The sequence below is a fragment of the Lepisosteus platostomus genome, chromosome 8 (assembly GCF_059453375.1).
Source record: "Lepisosteus platostomus isolate fLepPlt1 chromosome 8, fLepPlt1.hap1, whole genome shotgun sequence".
NCBI classification, from domain to species: Eukaryota; Metazoa; Chordata; class Actinopteri; order Semionotiformes; family Lepisosteidae; genus Lepisosteus; species Lepisosteus platostomus.
In genome coordinates this window covers 24082019-24107483 of record NC_142618.1, presented here as the reverse complement: position 1 = coordinate 24107483, position 25465 = coordinate 24082019, and the positions used below count along the sequence as shown (strand labels likewise).

The window sequence follows — 25465 nt, the reverse complement described above, 5'->3', positions numbered from 1 at the left end:
AATTTTACTTTCCCACTAGATGTGCAACTGCCACACCCCTCCTTTTCAGGCCTGTAATTACACTATGCGAAGAATCAGCTTTAACATTTCCTACAACAGTACGTAAAGGTTTACTTTGATTTTTGATCAATGTAATGCATCTGCTACGCAGCAGCGCGATGAAGCTTCTAATGCAATGAAGTTTGACATTAGCAATGTTATACTGCTGAGTGATATTCTCCTCCACAATTCACGATCTGACCAAGCAAGAACTTTTCTAAGACTTTAGAACAAAGTATGAAGATAAAATATCGATATACCATTAAGGGGTAATTCTTAGCAAAAGCAAACCATCTTTGCCTTCTCCCTATGTACTTTGGAAATCCTGAATTCAAAGCAAGAAGGAAATGACCAAGAACTGCAGTCTGAAGAGTGTGTGGATATTACTGCTTACTCACTGTAGGAGTGCGTTAAATATTTAGAATACAGAGAAAATACAGACAAAAGTCTTTACAAAATGACCACAGACAGAAAGATCTTTCAAGTGAAATCATGCTTTAGATCACTAATATTAACCATAAAAAATAAAAGAGGAACCAATAGGGCGGTTTAGTAGGGGCAAAGCAAGACATGATCCTAAAATTGGGCTGATATTCAAGACAGGTAATGAATCTCATTTTAACCACGAGGGTTCTAGAAATATTTTTTTTTTGTTTCTAAAGTAGAATATTGCAGCATTACTTCCCTGTCTTTTTATATTGTCTTAACAGATACCAAATAAACACGCATCAAGTACAGAGCAAAAAGAAACTATTTCAACAAAGTCTAAATTCAGTATTCAGTCATTTCAAATTCAAAAGGCATTCACAATATCCTATAGTGTGCAAAAAGTAGAATTTATTTTTGAGTACACAATACTTTCTATCTTAAATGTTACCCATGTAATATTTAGTGTAAAAATAATACACTATTAACAAAAACTTTTGTTTCATCACATTTTATCATACATAAATTAATATGTAAAAAATAGCCTGAGAGCCCAAAAGTGCAATTGAACTCTAAAGCGTCTATTTTCATGTGAATTGCTTAGTAACAAACATTGACTACTACAGTACATCAGATATAGGAAAAACACTCGTGGTATTTCAGTTTAAGTGGCTTTACTTGAGCTGTGGAAGCAGTCATTCCACTGCATACTGCAAATCCATCCCTAAAATTTGAGGTCTGTCAAAAAATAACCTAGTTCAGGTGCTTCATGCTTCTGAAGTGTATTACCGGACATTAAAACAAAACGTTATGTAGCTGTAACAGTACTGTAAGACACTTTTAAATGTTTTCTTCTTTTCAATGTATGCATACAACATTGGATATACAGAAGCCCTAAAAACAGCTAAATTAGCTTCAAAGAGCATGTGGCAGCTTTTACATGTTTTGTTTTACACAGTGCCAAGCTCTTGAATAAAGCTCCTGAAATCATTTGATGAAACATTAGACAGGCCTGCTGCTCTCTCTCTCAGGTTTAATATAACAACCAGCAATATCTTCCACAAAGAGCACAATTTGCAACAGATACCAGATTGGTGTTTCTAGCTGTGGAATGGCACAGACTTGGGTTTCCTGGCCTCTGATTACAGTACCTGAAGGGGATTTAGCTTATAGGCGAACCAGACTTATTTTGAAAAGAATACTCATCCCAATACAAAAATGGATCAATAAATCTCAAAATATCTTTTAAATACACATTTTCTTCATAAAGTGTTGGTAAATCCATTCCCACAATCCATAAAGAAATGCAAGTTTAGGCTGGGTTGTCTGCCCCATTCGTATAATGGGGGTCAAATGAAGAAAATCTCCATTCCACCTGAAAAAGCAGGGATAACTATGCAGCTAACGATTTAATTGTCTGAAACATAAAATGGGAATACACACTTTATAAGTGCTAGAACTTTAGAAAGGTTTAAAACAACATGAGGCAATTCAGCCCACATAGCTCATTTGCTAGTTGCTGACTAATTGATCCAAGATCTCACCCAGCCGCTTCTCGAAAGAGAAGCTCCGACGGCAAGGCTGGGCTTCTAGACTCGCACAACCTTTTGTGCCACAAAGTGCCTCCTTGGTTTTAAATGCACTTCCACTTCGGTGATCAATGCCGATGCTTTTCTCCTGAAAACTTGTTAGCTGCCCCTAGAACACTCCTAACAAATGTCGTTTTCTTAAGAGACGGACACATTCAGGTCTGCCGTAGGGGCTGCAGTATGTGCAGTGCATCAGCAAGACAGCTCTGCTACAGTATGTACAGCTCATACCTCCCCCAACACACACCTCCAGCAAGCGCAGTGGGCATGTTTCAACCCAGCCTGCGCACTCCAGTGATTTATTGCCTTCATGTGGCTATTGTTCGCTTGCCTTCCTGGGTTTCCCCGTGCTGTGGTACAGCATTAATAATGCCTGTTGTTGACAGAAATGGAACAGGCCATTTAAAATTCAGGTCTGACCTGTCCCTCCCTCTCTCGCTCTACATTAACTGCGAGGCATAGAAAGGAAGAGCAACCATGTCTAGAATTAAGAAAAAGCTTCTTCTTTTTTTCTACTGACACTGGCCACCGGAAATCTTCCGAAATACAAAAACAGAATAAACCAGGTACAGATAGTTCTTGTATTTTTTTCTTAAATGCCAAGCAGCACTCATTTACCATCAAGTATTGTTTACTTTAATCTTCAACAAGGGCGTTTACTTTTAGCTTGTATGATTTTATCAACATACTTCATTTGGAAACGTTAATAGCATTGCCGTTTTGTCATTTCTTTACATAGAAGTAGCAATTTCAGAATACAAATGCCAAGAGGATTAAAACCAAAATGAAGTATGACAAAGACACTAATTCCTTTAGGTTAAAGCAAAACTAGAGATTTTTCAAATGTATTCTGCATTTATCTTGCTTTCAGTTTTTTCACGACATGAAAACATGGTGACTTGGAGAAAATCTGATGCCTCAAATGATTCAATACGTTATTCCCTATATTTTGAGATACAATAATAGTTTCAGGGTAAAACTTACCATATATACATTATATTATACAGGCACACTTGACACACAAACATTGCTGTAATTGATTTTAACACTTGACAGTGAAACTAGGATGTTGGACAGTCTAAATGCACTCACAAGTGGTGCAGAGTTTTATTCTGTTGTTCTTTTTATATCTATACATTGTCCATATTTGTCATCTTAGTGGAATTGGACTTACTGTGCTTGGTTGCTATTTATTATAGACTTCCCCTTTTATTTCTTTCTCATACAGAACAGTGTTATTAACTATCAACACGAAGGAACAAGTAGCAGAAAACTGGATTTTATCATCTGAATTAATTAACTGGATGCTGAAAGCTCCCTTTTGGTAACATAGCAAAATGCCCGGAAGGTCAGAAAAGCCTGTGCTGCACATGCTCTACAATGTTGTAAGTGTGTGGGGGTGTGTATTCATGTGTAGCCTTATACATTATATTAAAGCAATAGCCATTATATAATACAGTCTAATAAAGATTACATTTTCGAAACGGGTATCGCAATGCAGAGAATAACCCTAGCCAATTTAAGAAAATCTAAGTTTGACGTGCATATTTATAGGATTAACACTAATGATTTCATCACTTTATAACCATCCATATAGCTAATATTTAACACACAAAAACTGAATGCAAAAAACCTGATGTTTGCAACCTTAAAATTCATTTATTGGGATATTGTAAAGTTTATACCATAGCATTTGAAGTTTTATGTTTCTGAAAGCTTGCCAATGTCAGAAAGGAAAGACACTCATTCATACAGTAACTGCTGAATACACAGACAATCAAGTCTGGACAATCAGAAATAGAAACTCTGCTGAAAAGGAATATTTTGCAAGTCTGCTAACCACAATTTCAAAAGATACAACCAGAAAACATGCAAGCATCCCAATAACAGCAGTTTGTTGGAGCTCAAGCCAATTCCACGTAGTGAAAAATCCAAACGGATTAAAAAAAGTACATTTCAGAGCAAACGAGAAAAAAAAACATTCAGAAATGTTTCAATAAAGGCATGCTAAAAATCTAAAAAGAAATAGATTGGCAAATATCTTTCATGGAGATGTGTTCTTGCTGGCAAGAATTTGTTTCCCCCCTTTTTGTTTCACATTTAACAGGGCCTGTAACAGCAAAGGCAGTAGGCGTCCAGGGTGTTGGCAGAGCTGCATGTCACATGGAGAGGCCATGTGAATCCATGCACTCCACAACAGCCAAACCGAGGCACTGAGAGTCAGTCAGACAGAGGCTGACAGAGACAGACAGGCTGATGAGTGAGGATAGAGAGGCAGAGACCAAATGAGAGAAATGACTAGGAACTACAACTAGGAGCAGGTAAACAAAGCTCTTAATGTCCTGTCCTTATCTCAGACTGAAGTTCAGGGCAGCCTTCAGTGTACAACAAACAACTTCCTTCATTAATTATTAAAGACTGTTACATAAGATGCTGCCCGGTGGTCTTTCCTTACTTTCAGAGTTAACAATGAAACACTGATAGGATGTAATACCTTCAAATTCAGGAAATAAGAAGATGCAAGCAGATAACATATTTATAAGGTCTTTAACATTACATAGAATAAGAAAAAAAAAACGGAAGCATGAGGATGTTCATTTTTGGGAAAGCTCCATTTTGTTTGTGGGACTGAAATCAAAGGAATAGCACCAACAAATAGCACCAAACTGTGACACAATATTGTCAGCAAGGTCCCTTTGTTACTACTGTGCTGTAGACTGTTGTTATATAAAAATATTTTTTTAAATGACACCATGCAAAGCTCTCCTCCTTCTGAGGGGGTCCCTGAATCTCCTCCAGTGAAAGAAGAAGAAATCAAGTAACTAGCACAAGTTGGACCTACCCAAGAATTCTTAAACAGAGAAAAGTACAGTTTGGATCATGACATCAATAAGTGTTCAATAACGCATACTTGGCAGTGATTGGATTGCTATAAGCAATTGCTTCTACCAAAACACTGGTTTCCCACAAACTTGCTAGCAGAGGTGTTTTTACAATAAAAAGAAGAGAGAAGGAAAGGAGCGGTGTCCAATCAGCCACACCTGTTGTAAACTTACAAAGCTAAAGTATTAATCTAATTCCGGCATGTTAAGTCAAGTTCAGGAACGGTAGAACAGCTTGAATAAACTGGTTTAGGGAAACAAAGCCACTATGTTCACTCAGGGACCAAGTCCTGAAAATATCTGATTCTTCACGCTTAGTTGGGGCCCAATCATGTAGGAGCTGCTCACATCTTGCTATGGTGAGTTGCTGATAAAGTGTTCTGGCTTTGGTCCTGATAGGATCAACACTGGTGTTGACAGCTCTTACACTGTCCTTGGTAATCCTCTCCCTTACACATACAACCAATCAAGTGTTATTTACAAGCAGAATTCTTCCGTTAGGCACTCTGGCAAAAGTAGTAGGACAAGCATCCCCTTAATAGAAATGGCAAACACCCTTAATAGTAGCACTGCAGCTTCCTACATATGTAAATAATGTTTCACTGTATTACGTCCCCTCTCAGTCTTCTCTGTTCAACGTCAGTGTAGGACATTTTCTAAGTCCCAGAATGCATTTTGTCTCTCATGTGATCTGACTCCAGAGCAGCAATGCCTTTTTGTCACTTGGGGACTGAAACTATGCGCAATATTCAGTATTTAAAATAATACTGTTCTCTAAATTCTCTTTAAAATTATCTTTGAAACCTTTCAAAGATTAGGCTAAGCTATTGTGTTCAAACATACTGAATGAAAACATTATCTTTACCCCTTAAATTAATGTAATGGATAACTTGTGTAAGGTCACAAAGGTATAAAATCATTTTACCGATTTGCCCATTTGTAACAGTAGATCATCATATAGGCAAAGGGCACACTTGATTACAATGACCAATCAACAGACATGAAAGCTATGCACAGGCAGCAAAAGAATACACTATTTAGACAGGATACCCTTCTATAACGCTATAGAAATAATGCTAAACCATACTATGATGCCGAGTTTCTTCCCTAGAAGAAAAATCAACACTTGTAAATGAAAGGAAGACATTCAGCCCATCTAGCTTCTTTACATGATAGTAACCAATTGATCTAAAGATCTCATTTGGTCATTTCTTAAAAGATGTTGGGGTAATAGCTCTGGAAACTTCTTTACTAAATTGAAATGTTTTTAAATTAACATGAATATAAAAACCACCAAAAATAAGGATGTTATTAAATCTGAAGTGTAACAGTGAAAGTAAATCTGCAAACTCACTTTAAACTACATCATTATGTTTGGCAGGTCTGTAAACTGTAACTATGTAGAATGACAGATACATTAGAAACAAGGCATTCAAAAGACGAATACAGAGGTACAGTAACCGGACTCACACAGAAAAAGATTATAAATAACAATCAGGCCCACACTATGACCAGTATTTCAGCTGCTGAAATACTGTCAAAAACAAATAGTGAAGTACAACAGCAAACACCATTTCTCACTATTTTAGATTAAAAGGACATTCATAATCAAATATGTATTATTGAGTTGCCCCCTGTTACTGCAGTTGTGCTCTTTCAACTAGAACAGACTTTCACTGTGGTCTCATAGGGGCCAATTCAAAAACTAGAGAAGCCATATACAATTCAAATGTGTTTTTCACAAAATAGTATGTTTGTCCTTTTAACTTTTTGAAAACATTCTTCAGCAGTAGGAAAAAAAAGTGCAGATTTCATGACCTCAGTCACATTTCAAAAGCTGCAGATGCCGGATTACATTATTCAGACTGCTGTTGATCAAAGCAATAAAGTGGAACCCTGCTGGTAGATTCTAATCTTGCCCTTTTAATTTTAGACAATACTGCCTGAAATAGTTTCACAACTAGGAAGAGTGAGTAAATAAAATGCATTTGCCAACTAAGTTGATTGATTGGAGCCAACCTACTTAGCAGATCAGCTAGCAGGCTCTAATTCTGGGTTTACCCATCCATCCTGATGCACTGAGTACAATCCAGCAGAACAATTTCAAGATCAGGATTTATAGCTCTACTGGCCATTAAACCAATGATAATCACTTCTTTGGAGAAGAGGGGGGAGTCTGGTGGGGACTAGGAATTTTTGTAAGATCAGTATACATAATGTTCAGATACAGCTTTTAACTTCACAAATGCAAGAAGGCTTAGTAAAACAAAAAGACTGAATTGATATTAAGAACAGTTCATCACAGATTTCATAACCAGTTTAAACCAGGACATCCAAAATGAAGAAAGATATGGTTTTGTTTCGATTACATACGCTATTCATACTATATAAAGGAAGCCCTAAAATTGCACCTTTAAAGCATCAAGGAGGCTTACAGCTGACCAAGAAAGCAAAGCATTTGTCAATGAGCATCAAAACCAACCTGGGGGCTCCAAGTTGTAGGAGTCTGCTGGCTTTCATCAAGTCATGAACAGGAACTTAAGAATTCAAGAGTGCTAAAATGTGCAAGGCTCAAAACATTTCTGAGAGTAACCTCAATATAGGTTTAACTGCCCGGAAGTCAGGTTAATCCCTTCTAAACTGAATAGCCATATCTAATTTAAAAACTATAACCCAGTCTCATATGCAGAGAGACACAAGGCTCCACAGGAATAGAGGGGAGTTAGCATTTATGAATTTCAAGTTACTTTAAGTTCTTCCCAACTGTCAATGAAATTTTCAGAGATAAAAGCATTTATAATTAGTGGTCCTTTCAATGTTCTTCTCCAATAGGTGAATTTATATACCTATCCTCTCACTGGTCTTGTGTCAAGAAACCCTTACCGGAAGTCATGGACGTTCTGCAAATAACTGAAGAGGACAATTGTGCCACGCTTACTCCAAGAAAATATACATAAATTAAATACCACTGGTCATGACATGCAGCGTAATTTAAGGAAAGTGAAGCATAAACTTACTTGACACTAATGATCAACACTTTTCCTGATTAGGGATCTTATAGTGAATAAAGACATTGCAGTCACTCAATTTTAATAAGTTATTTTCATTACCCAAAGCAACTTGCATTTGTAACCATTTTAAGAGCTGGTTATTTCACTGGAGCAATCTGAGTGAAGTACCTTGCTAAACAGTGCTTCACATAGGATTTGTACCCTTAACCATCTAGATTCTGAGTGCAGGGCCATAACCACATCTCCACACTGCTGCCTATTTAAAACAAATATTGAACATCAAATCAAAAAGAAAAACAAAATGACCCATAAAGGCAAAAAAGGACAGGTGGAGATAATCTGAATCAAAGGAAAAGTGACTTTCAAGAACAAATGGCTTGATGTACTGCAATAAACGACCCTTAAACCTCTACAGGAGCTCAGAGACCAGACATGGCCCGGTAGAATACAGGGAGCAACATCATACTGGGGAATTGCTTTTAAGATTCTTAAAAAAAAGAAAACAACCTGAAGGACACACTTACACAGCCACAGCATAAATTACCAGGTTCATATTAGGCTACTTCAAGAAATTGCTGATTGCATATCTAGTTGCCTTAAGGTAGTACTACAAGCTGTTCATGGAATATCTGCTGAATACAAACATGTCTTTGCACTTTAATGTATAACCTTCTTCATAATTCATTATTGAGACTGTGCAGCTCATTCATTTTACTGGGGAGTGATAAATCCTATTCCGGAGGGGAACACTACACGTACACAGGGTATAGGTCCACATGTTATGTTCTTGGGTGATTATGATTTTGTTCTTTTATAGGCATATGGGGTGAGCTTGTACAGTATGTGCTTAAAGAAAAATGCAATACCATCTGATGTGTTCTTCCGAATCTAGCACTAGGGACAGGATAGCTATTGCCCAAGGCTTAAACAAGTCCAGAAGCCTCAGAAACATACAATTCTCCTGTTAAAGAACTGATGTCAATCTGACTGGCAGCCCAAAGCTTATCAGCCCAGCACCCTCCCTAATTATTCAATACTAGACTAAAAATGAGAGCCCTACAGCAAATGGGGAAGATCCAACAAAAATATGCAGATGTCATAAAATGTGTTGCCTAATTAATCACCCCCACTGACCCTGACTGAGCTACACAAGGCAAGAAATCTAGTACTCAAAGACAAGAATGTCATGTCTTGTATTCAAGCCTTGATCCCATGCAAGTAGTACTTTTTCAATCCATAAACTAACGAGTGAATGCAACTTTAGAAATCTTGATGTTCTGAAGGTAGATCTGTTAGCTGATGACACCTACAGTACCTCTGAAGATGAAATGGCTGTTAAGTCAGTAAAACCAGTTTACTTATATTTGATATTACGATTGACTCCATTTCCATTACCATTCCTTAACTGATCATTAGGATTATCGTGTCAGCTAATGAATATCAATTTGGTATCTATATAAGTTCTGCAGTAACCAAATACACAATGATAGTGGATTGTCACATGGATTGTCTTAAGTCTTACACGCCCAAGATGGATGATGCCAGAAAGGATTAGGCTCCATGGTCAGCAGCATCTCTAAACAGAACGCATTAGTAATTCTCCCCTCAAGCTGCTGGCATTTATGAAAACACACAAAAGGTACCGAAGCTCTGGAAACCTGTGGTAGAGAGCTTCAAATAGTGCAGAATACAAAGATAAGTTCTGTCTAAAGAGAAAGTAACTCCAAGAGTGACAGTGATGAGAAATGTTCACATATCTTCCATTTGACAGAAAATCAGAGAAAAAGTCAAAAACATAAAATAAACCTATTGAATCAGAAGATATACTAAAAATGTAAAGACATGGAAACAAATGGCTCTGTTTTAATCAACACCCTCCACAAGATTAGAATGTCCTCCCAAATCAGAGCAGCACACAGAAGGATCATATGTCCACGGCCTTATTCTCTACACAAGGGGAAAGAAAGCACACAGAGAGAAAAGACTCCCAGTCATGCAGCTGCCAGCACGTTATATCCCACAGAATTGATCTTGACATTGCAAGCACAGTCCTGCCAGTGTTAGTGATCAGGACAATGACTATCCATGAAACATAAAACACTGCCACATGCCAGAAAGCATTTCTACACTCAGACATTCCTCATCCCCTCTTTGTAACTCGCTAAGAGATCTTATGCAAGGTCCGGTTCTCCTCAAAGAAGTCAGTGCTGCACGTCTTTCCTCTCTGCACCTTCCTATTTTCCTACTGTTTGATTCATCCACTGAAAAACACAAAGCCTAATTAACCAATTGCATAACCTGTTACAAAACATTTATCATCAAAAATGATACAATGTGTGCATACTAAGGGGAAAAAAAAGAATGAACAATAAGGCAATGGATGGTAATCATTACCTGTGTAAAAGCCCCTGTGATAGTTCTGCAGTTCAAAGTCAAAATGTCTTTAAATAAAGTACTAACATTCAAACAGGCTACATGGGCTGAATGGTCTCCCTATTATTTGAAACCTTTCTTGTGTTTGCATCACATATGACACTTTATATGTACTTACTCAAATCAAAATGAGGTTATATCCCCTAACTTATAAGTGTAAGGAATTAATAATAATAATAATAATAATAATAATAATATTTTTATTAGATGTCCAAAAAACCTTTTAAAATGCTGACAGTATTGCTGAAGGTTTTTCTTTCCTTTTTATCTTCCATCTGTTATTTTCATTTTCCAGTAGCTGTTTCCCCACCGTTAGTAAATTACAAGAAAAATCTCCAATGTTAAAGTTGGGAAAGTTAAATAACCAGTTTGCACCATTTTAAATTTTCCAGTCATTTCATTGTTACTGAGAGTTGCTTCTTGTCTGTACAGACTGCCAATGCAGACTGTGTTTAAACAGGAATAATTATTCAGTATCACATTCTTTCACATATCTAACCAGAATACCCTCCTAAAGGGTGCAGACTGACAATATAAATCAACTTTAAATGTAGGATGCAATTCTAAATACCTGGAAAAAAGTTTAAATAGAAAACATCACTTTCTAAAGAACAATATTATAGCGTGATTATATTCAACTGGTAGCTAATCAAAAGAAGTATGTATTTGATGGCACTACAATATATAAACTATGATAATTAATTATTAGTTACTCCTTGTATGCAATGACTCCAGAAAGAAGTGAAATGTGTAAGTCGATATCAATTAATTTGGTTGAAAGACAAACATGTCCACAATATAATAGCAATATAATCCATTTGGTTATGCACTGCTACAAAAGAAATAATACATACTGTGACAAAGGCTTCACTAGTAGTGCTCAGAAACTATAAGTTACCACTGGAAGCTTTGTGAAACCTGTTTTTAAAATACATCTGAGGAAGCAAAAAGACATCCGACTGCTGCAGGACTATTTCTGTAACAAAAAAAAAAACACTGTCTCTGGGCCCTATAATCCACCAATTCCTCTTTTCAGTTTACTCATGGTGGCTTCAAGACAGATTAATCCTAAACAAAGAAATAAAAGTGGTATGGCACGACCAACAAACATTTTCAAACATCCCGGCAAAGTTTGGAGCCAAAAAAAACACACTCTGCCGAAACGGACAAAAATAAAATGTTCTCTCCATTTCAACTCCCCTTCCCATTAAAAACCATTCAGTATCAGCTCACAGTGTACACTGTTCAGATCAGCTAATGCCTCCACTCCCACAAAGGAACAATGTCTCCATCCTCTGTAATGGCTGCACATGATGTCACTGCACCACTGGCAAACAATGGGGTTTCAAAACATCAAAGGCCTGGGCTTCTATTAGCATGCAGCCCCCCACTCCACACCATGCTGTACACAGCCACTTCCCTTAAGGTTGCTGTTTTTACACGTCTTCCTGAAGATCAGCTTCGTCACAGGCCACCACAGCTGCCAGTGTCTGGAGAAGCCTCCTCCATGACAGTGCAGCGAGGTGTGGTAGTGGAAGCGAATCCATGCCAGGCCGATCGCCAGCTTGCCGCCACGGGTCTAGCCCCACTGAACTTGGCTTGGGGACGCACCTAACTCGAACACGCAATGTATTAACTTTTGGGTACGTCCGTCTTTCTTTTCCATTCTGCTCAGCAGACCGCTCAAACAGTACAGATTCGTTTAAAGAACAGTGTTTAATACAAGCAAAGCTGGGAGCTACAGTTTGAGAGTGCGTTGCCATGACTGCAGTGAATAAACCAACGAAGTAAACAAGGCAAAAAACATGCAAACCCATTCTGCCAGATCATCTCTGGAAGACATAACATGCAACGAATGTGTGGGGAACCATCTGGGGAAAAACAAATCCTTGGTCCTAGAGCTGTGGGAGGAAACAAATGTGAAAAAAAAAGACAGACAGGGTGGCTTGATATTTTTTATGTATTCATCTTCACCAAATACTCTTTTTATTTCTAATAAATTATGCACATCATATTATACTTATAATCATCATCTAAGTTGATTAATCTAGAATCTTCATTTTGTAATAAAAATTAGCCTTCTTCTGCACCAAAATAAAAGATCCATCTAAACCTGCACAGTGCTTATTTGTCTGTTGAACTTATATATTCTAAAACTAGGTTTTCTGTTAGAAGGCATTTTAAACTAACACTCTAAAACTCTAAAATCAATCAAGGTTTAATCCTAGTACCTTGCTTTCTGAAAGCTGCAAAGGAACTAGAGGTTTTAGCAATGAATGAATTGCCTGAATGTTTTTTTGACACCTCTTTACATGAAATCTTTAGCATCAACAAAGAAAGCAAGTAAAAATGTTATTTCCTGTATATAAAACAGTTGGAAAAGAACAGTAAAATCCAGTTGGATGACCATTTTAATAGCTTATGAGCTCTCTCAATCTCTCAAACCTACAGGAGACTTTTCTCCAAAACAAGACATACACTAAAGATGCATACATCAAATTTGAAAGTCAATGGCCTGGCAGGTACTTTCAGATACATTTGTCCTATAACATGCCTTTTAGATTGAAGGTACTAGTCCTGTGGGCATTCTTGTGTCTGGGTACCGGACTTGAATGTACCATTCAAGGCGCATTCAAGGTCCTTACCACACTGGGCTTTCAAGCTTTCTGGTCAAAACTTTGTTTAGAAAGATGAGGTTGTCACAGATAAAACTCTTTAAACCTACCTTGTCTAAAATTTATCTTGAATCTGAGATTGCACTTCTCAAATCCCATGTGAGGGAATTCTGAACAGGCTCCCCAAAGGCCTGAAGGAAATTGAAAAGGGAAGCATATGATTGTTGCATACACTTCAGCTTCAGGGCTTTGAAAATTGAGCAAATCTAAATTGTGTTCCACCCCATTTCATCAAAATTAGCTTTGAGAAATCTTTTCAAGCAATACCACAGAAGTTAGTTAGCAAGCAAACAATCTATGCAGAAAAATAAAAATCCAAACAGCCAGAAGGCTAATTCCACTGTGCTAGCAGACACCAACGTATCTTTTATTATGGCATTAATCATTATGCACAATGAATTCATATTGAAGCAGCTCTTAGTGGCTTACGTAGAGCCTCAAAAGAGTAGTAGCAAAAGGAAATTGACAAATGTTAACCCCACATTCGAAAAGAACATAAAATCAAAATACTCAAAACTCCATAGGTCTGTGACAACTCAAGGTGATCAAGGTTTCTAATAACTAGTGTCTGATGAACACCACTTTCTGCTTATCACAAGTTCACACCAAATTAAGAGACAAAAGCAATTCTCAGCAAAGTGCCCATCGTGCATCACACCTTGTATTAATTACAAAACACATAATCAAAACAAATGACTGCTTTCATGCGTGTAAATTTCAGTTTTTTTGGCCTTGTTTACTTGCAAAAAAAGCTCAAAGCAATTTCATTGACAATTTCTTTTAAGAAATGCCTAGTTTACTTCTTAGACTTTATACTCTATTAAAGATTTGTTCTATCAGTAAGTTATACTGGAGAGAATAAAAAAAGGAGGATCTCTTCAGAAAAGCCCAAAGTAAATTGAAATGTGTTGATAAAAAGTAAATTGTTACCCCTGCAGCACTTCTGAATAATAGAAAAAAATAATGGACCAGTTAAGCTATAAATTTAATTTCCTTAGGTTTATTACATGATAAGCCTCAGTTTGCATGTTTCGACTTGTAAAGCCATTTCAACTAACTTAAGCAAAGAAAAAAAAAGGAGGAACGATGTATGTAAAGAGTATGCTGCTAAAAACCCTGCCAGATCACTGCTACAGGGCTTGTGTGGACAAGCTGTTGGCACCAACTGAAATAAAACTATTCATTTTGTGGGTATGGCACATAAAGTTCATTTTACAAGCAGACTCCCACATAAAGACACTGTGGGAAAATTTCCTTTCAACTAAAATAGCCAAATGCAGTGAGGAGAAATCAGTTATGCAGCAGCACAGAAGATATCAATATCACAATTCTCCTAGCTGCCACCTTGTCAGCCAGTAAGCCTCAATATTTTAGAAAGCTATGTCTGAATTACTACTACAGTAGAAGGCACTGGAAGTCAAACAGCATTATAGAATCAATATCTCTTCTATCGCACCATTTAGGAATCCTTATTTTAGATTTGAAATGAAGCCTCCAAGTGGCTGCTTGTGAGAGAGCAGATTTTGTAAGCCTAGGCTCTCATACTCTTCTGTAACATGTGACAACTCAGTTACAGGAATTCTACTTTAAACTTTGAACTTGGTGCAGAGAGCTCTTTTTAAGCCATGTAGTCAGCTCTCTTCATCTTTGTTTAACAGCTACACTGAGGACAACTCACACCAGCAAGGGGAATTTAATAACCCTGCACATGGGAAAATTCTGAGCTAAACTGGGAAACCAAGACACCAGCCTATCCTGGACTGTATTCGAACCCTTCACTCCCTGCACAGCAAGGCTTGTATTCAGTACTTTTATTATATACCAAAGCTTTCTATATCTGAATATTTGGTCTGCCTCACAAAAGTAACAGTAATGGACAATAAAAAATAAAGAATAAGGCATCACAATTTTGCTATAGTTCAGCCATGTGCATAACAAAGATCTAAAAACTAGTATTTAAGTGATGAATGTAATCCTTTAGCCAAATGTAAAATAATAATCACTCTTCAGTAAATACTAATTCAATATCTGAAACAATGAAAATAAAGTATAAGATATGAGTCATAGGGTTGCACACTCTGATACGGGACTTATGTATATTCTGATATTACCATTATTACACCATTTTCATCCAATAAAGAAAATTTCTGGTGGATTTGAGAAATCAAGTGTTAAATTTTATGCCCAACATCAACATCACTCCTTATTGTCAAAATGCTGAAGCACTTCAGTTGCTCTCAGAGAAAGTAAGGCGGTTTCTTAGCTTTTTTCGAGTGTGTCTACACAACAGAGAATCTGAACAGGCCAATCTCATGCAGCCAGGATTCACCAATATATCAGGAACACCAGCCGAGATACTGTATTCTGAGGATGCACACAAAAGTAGTGTCATACTTCTATCAGGGATGCTGTTGGTCATTTTATCTTATCAGCACTAAACAAAACCTGGATGTGATTCTTCTATAGATTAAAAAAAAAAACTCGCAAAGTATCTGCCAGAAACCCCAAAAAGACCAGAGGATACCTCAGCTCTCGAAACATTGCCTTATTGTTAAACTAATGTATGGAGCAGCACTCCACCGCTTCCTTAAGCAGAGAAGCCAGAGCCTCAGCTTGCAATGCATCAGAAGTAGCAATGGCATCATCCTCTGGCACAGAGCCAAGATTCCTCTCGGCAGCTTTAGTCTTGAGCCCCCAGAGACGGGTTTTGCTTTTATTACAATCAACTTTTCTATTAAGCTATGAAAAGGTAAATCGATTACCCCAATGATAAAGAGAATGGGGTTTGTGGAATGACTTAATGACAGTTAATAACAATGTATTTCATTACTCTATAACCTGATTTTACACAGATTCAGAAGGCTAGTAGTAGATATTGCCACATGGACTACTCTCTGAGGAGATGAGAAGCTCACTGCACGACTGCTGGAGCTACAGAAACAAGGAGAAGGCTGTGTGCTATAGTTCACACTACAGAAGGAAGGAGTTTTTTCTTCTTGTTTATTCTGTTTGCAGAAAAAGCCACATCTCAGAGATTACCAATCTTGTTTCAAATAAGGCTGTGGTCAAATCTAGAGTAAAAACAACTCGTTTAAAAATTGACCAGGAATAAAAGTGAACCTAAACATTTTAACCTACTGGTTCACAAGGGAAACAGAGAAACATCATACTATATGAACTAAAATTAACTTATGAACTAGAATCTATAACCAAGGGTTTCATCATTATATTTAACACTAGAGCTGGAAAAACAAGCATTTTATTCAGATGTATTGAAACACAAAAATGAAATGTCAGTTTTCATTATAGTAAAACAACAAAGGTTTCTTATGAAAACCTTTGTAAAAAGGTATAAAAGCATTAAATCATCTGAAAACTACAGTCTATAGTTTTTAAACGTAAAAGACCAGCAACAACTGAAAGAGCAAACAATTCCAAACAAATACCACATGATGATTCTGTTAGTATTCCTATAAGCAAGGCCAATTGGAGGACCAGAAGGAAGCAACAAGAAATTGAAATTAAGACGTTATTGGAATGGGATGTGGAATCGACCTCACAGGCATACTTAGTTCTCACATAGCTAAAAGTTGTAAAAAGCTATAAGCCAATATGCCCAGCATGAGCTCAGAGTTTACAAGGCTAGAGTGAAGAATCCAAAACAGAGACGCACACAGGTACGTCGGTAGAAATCATGGTATCCCATCAGCATCTCAAAATCAGCCTATAAAAAAGTGCTTCAAACACACCACCCATCTTGTAACTCACTGTCAGATAATACAAAACTAAGGCATACAACCACTGCCTTTGCTGAAACCGCATCTTGATAGTTCCTCAAAAAATACTGACAATAAACTGGAAGACTTGCTGTCAATGAAACTGAACGATTCTATGATGCATAATATAACTACAAATATGCGCATCTTGCAATATGATGAGTTAGTCAGCAAGTGCAAGTGTCACACTGAAGAAATCACTTGTTTGGTAAGATCACAACATGGGGAAAAAAATGTCAGCAACGACATAAATCTTATTCTCAGTTACTTGATGAAACTGCCCTCAAAGCATTAAAACCTGTATCTGCAATAAAACATTAGAGCCGTATTAACCCTGATCTGTTTAACTGCTGCCATGTTGTTGTATACCAGGGAGAAGCACAGTGAGCAGCAAATATAAAGCAATCAAGAAAATAGTTCTTTAGTAATGACTTCAGGCCTTTTCTGCTTTGGTGCTCCTTCATCATTACATTTAACAATAGAGCTGGAAAAACAAGCCTTTCTATTCAGATGTATCGAAACACGAAAATGAAATGTCAGTTTTCATTATAAATTACAGCCGACAGAAAAGCAAAGTTCTTGTTGCAAGAAGGACTGTGTGGATATGGTTTCCAGAGTGATCTGTAGGCACAGATTGTAAAGTAAGTCATGTGATGGCACAGACCATCCCTCAATCCACCTTGCCACTGACAGCTTGGGAGGGAGGTGCTGTGGCTGTATCGATCACTTTTTTTTGTGCAAATCGCCACGTTCACGTAATTGTATTTTGTAAACATCTCAACATCGTACCTACAGCAGTATTTACGACCTTTTTAAATAGAGCACCTGAAGTAGTAGGAATACAGACTCAGTGATGTTCGTGTTGCTGCCTCAAAGCTCGTGTCCTGGGTTCACTTCTGAACTGGAGGACCTGCTCTGTGGAGTTTGCATGTCCACCCCCCTCTATTTTCTAGAATAATGTAATGAGTTACTTAATTCTCACATTTTGAACACAGTTCCTTAATGTCACATATGATGAATCACAGACACAAAATAATACAACTGTAACCATTAAAAAAACTGTTTTGCCTAAAATTAGAAATAGTTTATCCTTCCAGAATCATTTAGCAAAGTGATAGCTAGCGTATAGCTAGTGATAGCAAAGCAAGTTTACTGCATTCACACTGAGTATATTCATAGTATATGTAGCACCACATTATGTAATTAATAATGGAATAATGGACATGTTAAAGTGATATTTCAAGTGCAAAATAATTTATGTTCAATATTAATGAGTCAATGCTTAGAAGATTTTAAACAATACTAGTGAGAAAAGAACACTAATACAAATACCAGTTAGTTTTTGAACTTCTGTCTGGAATTTGTTCAAGTCTTTGAATGCAAAAAACTACAGCCCTAAATTTTCCACAACAACACTGTCTGCAAAGATCCAGAAATGATTATTGTATGTAATTATACTGCATATTCTGATTACAAAACATCTACATTTTCCACATTTTATCTCCCAATTAAGAATACTCTAACAATCCTGTGTTTATTCTTTTCTTTGTAACAAGTAGGTTACATTTTGTGTAAAGGAAAAAAAAAACTTCAAATAGATGGTGTTTCAAGAAAGATTTCAGTGTTTTTGTTTTCCATTCTCTTTAACCCTCTTTCTTATCTGTGAAAGCCCTCCACAGTTTACTCTACTTCCAAAGGGCAATTGAGGATTTTTTTTCCGTGCAGACTAACAAAACCCTCACTCTAAAACACTCAGTGAGTAAGTACTAAGCCACTGCTGTTCAGAAGCCCACAGTCAGTGAATTAAACCACCACACCATCTAACTCCATTTTTGTTTTATAGAGAAATATAGGACTCGACTACAAACAAATTACTCACTGAAAGGTGATGAATGCAAATAGGCTTGCTTTTTAAAAAAAGCTACAACTCAAAAAGGTCAAGAGATAAATTGGTGAAGCATACACCATTTGCAATGCTTTTTTGAGTAAGAGGTGCTGAGCATTACTTAATTCTGAAATCCTAAATTTGAACATTGATTTAGGACATTTCCATACCTCTCCGAAATCAAGTATATGGGGTTCCAGTAGGGAGCTGCATCTGTATGTCTAGGCTACAAAAAACAAGTAAAGGTTCATTCGATGCTGAAAGGTAAAGAAAAGAAACACTATATTTCAGCTGCGAAGCCTTTTTCAGGTGTCTTTTCGTGTCAATCCCAGTAGGCCACAATTTCAAATTCAGTGAACACTTCAAATAGCACAGTACATCTTGAAAATTGCATTATAAACTTGCATGCTAAGCCATTTAGTGAAAACTCATGCATGACAGTCGCTAATAGAATGTCCTGAGTAGAAGCAGATGCATTCTAAACCATTAGTGACACAAACATTCAGGGTAGCTGTCCAATCCTTCAATGAAGCCCTTTGTGTTAGATAGTAAAACATAGTTATGTAAGTAATATGAAACCCTTCTTCCGTTCTTCCCAAAACAAGGATTCTTAACATTCCAGGGAAACCAATGCAAATATCAGGGATTCCTCAGTTGTCAGATAGTTTGTATCTGGCCCTAGATTATAGTCTGACAAGGTTAAAAAAAATGCCTGCCAACTCCTTATCAGCAACTGAAATTGGTTGTATACTATAAGCAATCTGATTCCCAATTCCAAGCAGTTTTATCTTTACTTTCCTACCAAAGGTATAATTAACAGCATACAACCCAATCTAAAAACTTAAAAAGAAATAGTTGCACTCTATCTATCCGCTGAGTACATGCAATACTGAATTCAGCAATCGGCATGTTAAATCTATTTGTTCACTACTAGCAATGGGATCAGATCTTGATGGCTAGTTCTTCTCCTTGAAATTCAGCTTTATAAATGGAAATGACAATAGCAGAACTGGGTTGTCAATAAAAGATGCCAAAAATGTGCTTTTATTTGCAAAGACAAATATGGAACCACTCTTCAAATTTCATAACCCAATTGAAAAAAAGAACAGCACCAACCACAATTTCACTTTTGCTTGGTCCACCTGTGTTTAGCTGAAAAAGAACACTTCAACAAGCTTAGAAATGAAAGCAGAAATAGTTTGCATCTTAACTACTTTAGAAAGTCTTACAATTCTCTGTGCCAAACACTTACATAGTGTTGTGTCATTTTACTCTTACAATTAAATTCCTGCCTAATTCAACACTTGCTATATTTAGTGCACATAATCCAAGAGCTGAATCCTTGTCTGCAATTTGATACAGAGCACTACAATTCCTGGGCAGTCACAGGAACAGGCACCTCTTTTTTCATAAAAATGGTTACAAAGGAGAAGGCGGTTTTTAACCCAATTAGGTTGTTTGGTTTCAAGTCAAGTGATCCAAGGATCTCTTCCAGCTGTTTCATAAAACAAACTAGTTCAACACATTGACTAGAACCTGTTTCCAGACTCTCTCAATCTTTTGTGTCAAGAAGGGCTGTCTGGTACCATATATAAAGGCAGTTCCCCTTAGCTTCCATTTGTGTCCTGTGGGTCATGTTTCATTGTTGAGTCTGAAGTGTGCATTTGGTAGATTCCATCAATACCTTTGAGGATCTTGAATACTGCAGGTTCTCTCATGGGTCTCCTCTGCTCAAGACTAAAAGAACTGTAAGATTACCTTTCACACAGACACTTTTTTTTATTCCAGTCTAATGTTTTCAAAAATGGCTAATCTGAGCCCACGCGAACAGTTCTGTTATTGCGGCAGACGCTTTATCTCTGCACGACTGAGAAGAAAAACCCAGTGTGAAGACAGGGCTAGTGTGAATATCTTCATACCTTAAAGTCACAAATGCTGAAGAAGATGGGATCGTTGTGTTTACTGTACAGGTCCAATGTCCACGTCACCAAAATTAAAATATTTACCAACGTGATGGATTCAACGTTTACATACGAAGATGTGCTTGTAGAATGCTCAATGTTCTGAAAGAGCAATGCTGAATACTTTCAATTATGTAAACAGGCCTCCCCCAAAAACGCAAAAATGCTGTGTAATGGAGAAAGAATGTGGGCTGATACTCCTCACTTTTGCTGTATACTCACTTCCCTCTGCCCCTGAAATGCACAGGGGTTTAAGTGACGCAAGGCAGCAGTAACCTGCTAAAACCCACACTTTCTGTAATTTGCAAGATGTTCCAAAAAACATTTTAGAGAATTCGTAAATCACTCAGAATGCTACTTCAATGAAGTATAGAAGAAAAACAGGATTAAACAAATGCGAAAACTGCTCTCCATTATATTTTTGCAACTGTTATCAGTTTTTGAAAAATATCACTTTTTCTTTAATACATTTGATCCAGAAACTATACTATAAAGTCAGTTTCTGTGAGTACCAGTTCCAGTACTTCACACTCTCTTTTCATCGCATAGTCCTCCCCTTTGATACAATCAGAAAAAGAAAAACATCTAAACTATTTTACAGTATTCACCAAGCAGGTCTAGAAAAACCTCCTGCCGTCTGCTTAATACTGTGAATACACTGAATTCTTTACCCAGATTGGCAACTGAAAGCACAGTGAAGTAGATAATTAGCAGAAAAACAAATTCACAGTGTGTAATGAGTCCTTGCTACATTTTCTTTTGGCTTCTGAAAAAAGTCTAGGCAAAAAATAAGCATATAAAATAATGCAATTCTAAAACATAATTGCAACACAGACCCCCAAATTCTACATAAATTATGGTAGTTGTTTTCTACGTAATTCAGTAGTCAACTGTCTCTTATTTAAAGCTATTGAAGTCACTCACTATCCCATATATCAGAGATAGGCAAAAAACAACCTGCCTGACATTCTGTCCAGCCTGTCATGAATCCTGGTAAGTATCGTCAACCAAAAAAGGAAAAGAATTAGACTGTTGCCTGTTGTCGCTTATAATTGAAATGAGCATTTAAACACTGTTGAAAAACCATTCAAAAGACCTTATGCAAATTTATTTTGCCAGGAAACTGTACAGCAGGATAAAATGCAATGTCTCACTCAGGGAATTTCTGGTCCATGACTGGTTGGTTGCTTGTTGCTATGGTTAAGTATTGAGAGTCGCACAAGAGAACAAAGTAGCTCTCAGTTTTTGTGGAAGAAATCTTTTGCAGTTTGGTACAGGCCACCACTCAAAACTAGTTTATCAATGAAGAGCAAAGTAGATGACAAATATAATAAAGATTGTAAAACTGCACACTCTTCGCACTGATGCATGAGGGAAAGCTTTGTGCTCAGTATCCACTAAAAGCGTTCAAAGAATACAACTTCAATCCCAATTTTGAGAGCAAAATACCTCCAAATATAAATAATTTACTACAGTAAAACTTAGATAAGTATAAAAAACGGTTCTTTGAATGCAAAAAAAGTTCACAAAACTATATGCAATACTTTAAGGAATTAGCACAAGAATGAGCTATACACACTGCAATACAGCAAAAAAAAAACAGCAAACCAGCAAAACAAGACAATTTATCTAAAAATTTCTAACTAACCGCAATATTCTAACCAGAGAAGAAAATAGTTCAAAGAAGGTTAAGGCAAAATGTGACATTTTTCATACTTTGCTGTGTAGTAAACAAAAGTTGTGACAAGGACAAAGCCCAGGTGTTAATTTTCATACATGGCATTACCAAAACATTGTCATCAAACTGAAGAACTGGCATCTGTGCAGTCAATGAAAAAAATAAATATCTATAAGGATTAATTGAAAGTAATTGCAGAGTGTGACCAATAACTGAATCAAATTTCTCCAAAGCTGTAAAATGCAATAAACGTTTAATACTGTATAAGCGTACAATAAATCACACAAATTTAAAATATTGAATATTTATGATAACGAAATACACTGAAGAACATTTTTTTTTAAAAAAACTACATTTTACCAGTTGGGAAAACCAGGGCTGATAAAAAGCTGTAGGTTTTGCTAATCACTATTTCTGTTTTTAAAACCCTCTTCTTTTACTCGATGAATGCTAAAGCTTCCTGAGTTTAGCATGGTATGAATAGAGCTTGGCAGGCAGTCAGAAAGACAGCACAAGACTGAATACTATGAATTCAGCTTCTGTGCACCCACTAAACTAAAAAAAAAATCACAAACTCTACAAAGCTTTTTAAAACCCTAATGGATTCAGTCCTTTATTCAGGATTATAATAAGCAACAGCCGGAAAAGGCTCAGTTCCAAGTAGCCCGAGTTGACGTGTCTTCTGTGTGTTGATGTTATATACAAATTCATGGAAGCAGTAAATTGTGGCTTGTTTACATCTTTTTAGATCATCTTTCTAGCCCCATAATGGGTGAGGGGCTGCTCAGGTCATGGCTCAGTGGTTCCAGGTCACTCTAGGTTGCTCTAGAATTCCAGTTACAGCCATATCGAAGTAAACATGTAATGCACAAAAAATGTTTTAAAATAATCTAAGTTACAAGCACATAGCAGTCTAAGATATCTACCGCATCTTAGAGGCATCACCACTAATTGGTCACAGTTTATATGGGGAAAGAAAATTCTAAGGTTTTGAAATGACTGCTTAAAGATGTACTAAAATGCTAGATCAACATGTTTCTCCCAATCATATTCCCCAGACTGACACTGCACTATAGGTAGAATCCAAGTCTAGCAGGTTATCCAGTCATCTGAAAGAACACAGAACTTAAGAGCAACCCGGAGATCCTGAGAAGTTCACCCAGTACAGGCCACCACTCAGAGTGTAAGTATGCGTTTGTATAAAGCTTGCTAAAGTCTAGACCAGTAGTTGTCCACTGTGCAGAGTCCTTTAAAAGTGAGGTGTTTGATTCTAAAACATGAACACGCCAAGCTCAGGTGGCCTAAGAGGACATGAAGTGACAACTGTGACAAGAGAACACAGAAACCAAGTGAGGTCTTTGCACGCTTTTTTATTGATAGTAAACTCAGACAAAGCAAGCTAGCGGGCGTAGTGAAACTGATCCTATCCATATCTCCCATTTTACCTTCCCTGATTTAAGAAAAAAAATGGATCAGTTTGATATCAAAAGAAGTGAAGTCAAAAAGCAATTCTTCCACAAATCCAGTGACTGATGAAACAGCTGAACCCCCGAGAAAAAAAGCTTGAACTGTTCAGAGACAGTTCAGACAGGACAGCAGAAGCGTTATCTGGCCTGCAGAATATCTTTGACAGGAGTTGCTGCTTGTCCCTTACCTGAACATTTCATTAAGATGGCAAATATTGCAGTGGGACCCAGTTAAAATGCCATCTGAAGACAAAACATCCTTATACTGTAATCAAAGACATTTAGTACTTCAAGCACTTGAAACAACAAAATATCAAACTAATTCAACATTCGATGGGAGTCTGCAAAATCAAAGAAGCACTGTACCACGGGCGAAACCTTAATCTTGCGTACGTGTAAAAAAAAACAACACTAAACACATGAAATGGCAAATTGACAGTGTCAGCTCATATTGAGGCAGATTGCAAAAACAATAGTGTCTAGCAAGGGGCTTCTTTGCAGATTGAAGAATTTACCAATATAGGAGGAAGCTGCCAATCACTGGCCAAGTTTGGTTATGTTGCGGGCAACTACCTTTAGGAGAAATTTGTGTTTTTTAAGAACTACCTAGTCCTACGACTAGAAAGGAAATATTATAGGTAATTATATTACCTAAATTATTAGCTAGATATTTACAAGAAGCAAAACAAACCTGGAATGTCTTACAGTATTTGCACTAACAGCCTCCATGACACAGAAAGCCAAAGAATTGGTGAGTAAAGTAAAGGCGCACAATCTTGACATTCTGATAATTCACTGCATCCTGCACCGTCAAGCTCTTGCAACCAAAACAAGCAAACTCTGAAGAGCATGAATTGCATAAAATCACAGCCACTGGTATCACATTTGTTCCTTTTTTGTGTACAGAGATACAGAGCCAAGCATCACAGTTTACCGTTACATAGTGAGGCGATGTTCATGAGCTCTGGAGAAAAGAGAGTTTTCAACAAAACATGAACTGCCTTTTAAAGAGTCACTATCTGATAATCACGGATGTGCTAATCTTGCATATCTTGCTGACATTTCTAGCCTTTTTAATGAGCTGAATACTTAAATAGGGAATGATCAAGATAATATAAATCGAAGATAAACTACAGGCTTTTCAGTCCAAGCTGGACCCATGAGTGGCAGGAGGTTAAGTTGAGATTCCACTAGTACCATCAGTGGCAGATGCAGTTGTTAAGGTGCTGAACCTCATATTCCAGCATCGCAAAACACTCCAAGAAGAGCTCAAGTGCCGCTTTCCCTTTATATATGTGTAAGATGACATACGTGATCCATTTAGTTCACGTTCTTCTGATTCATCAGAAAAGTTGACTTTAAATGAAAAAGAGGAAAAACTAGTGCTGTAGATGGATTCACAATGACATGGCAAAGAGAAGAATTTTGAAAAGCTGTCTTTGGACGCATGTTAGCTGAATGCAGTACATGATTATCTGATTGTCTCTTACGATGCTATTGCTGTCCTCTTGCCTTTCCCCAACTACATGCCAAAAAAATGCATCTTCATCACTGGAATAAATTAAATACAACAGGAGTGAGTGCTTGTCAGCAGAGCAGGGATTGCAGCTGACTCTCTCATCAATTCCTCCAATATTTGAAGGC

The 25465-nt window shown here is 37.1% G+C and overlaps 1 protein-coding gene and 1 long non-coding RNA gene across 2 annotated transcripts in view; one reads left to right on the top strand and one right to left on the bottom strand.

Moving 5' to 3' along the window:
* phlpp1 (PH domain and leucine rich repeat protein phosphatase 1) overlaps positions 1–25465 on the bottom strand; it is a 112402-nt gene that overhangs the window by 80453 nt on the left and 6484 nt on the right. The window lies entirely within an intron of this gene.
* Positions 2499–4699, top strand: LOC148657100 (uncharacterized). The gene is made up of 3 exons (XR_015940872.1): positions 2499–2620; positions 3283–3439; positions 4162–4699. It is a non-coding gene; the product is annotated as an uncharacterized LOC148657100 (long non-coding RNA).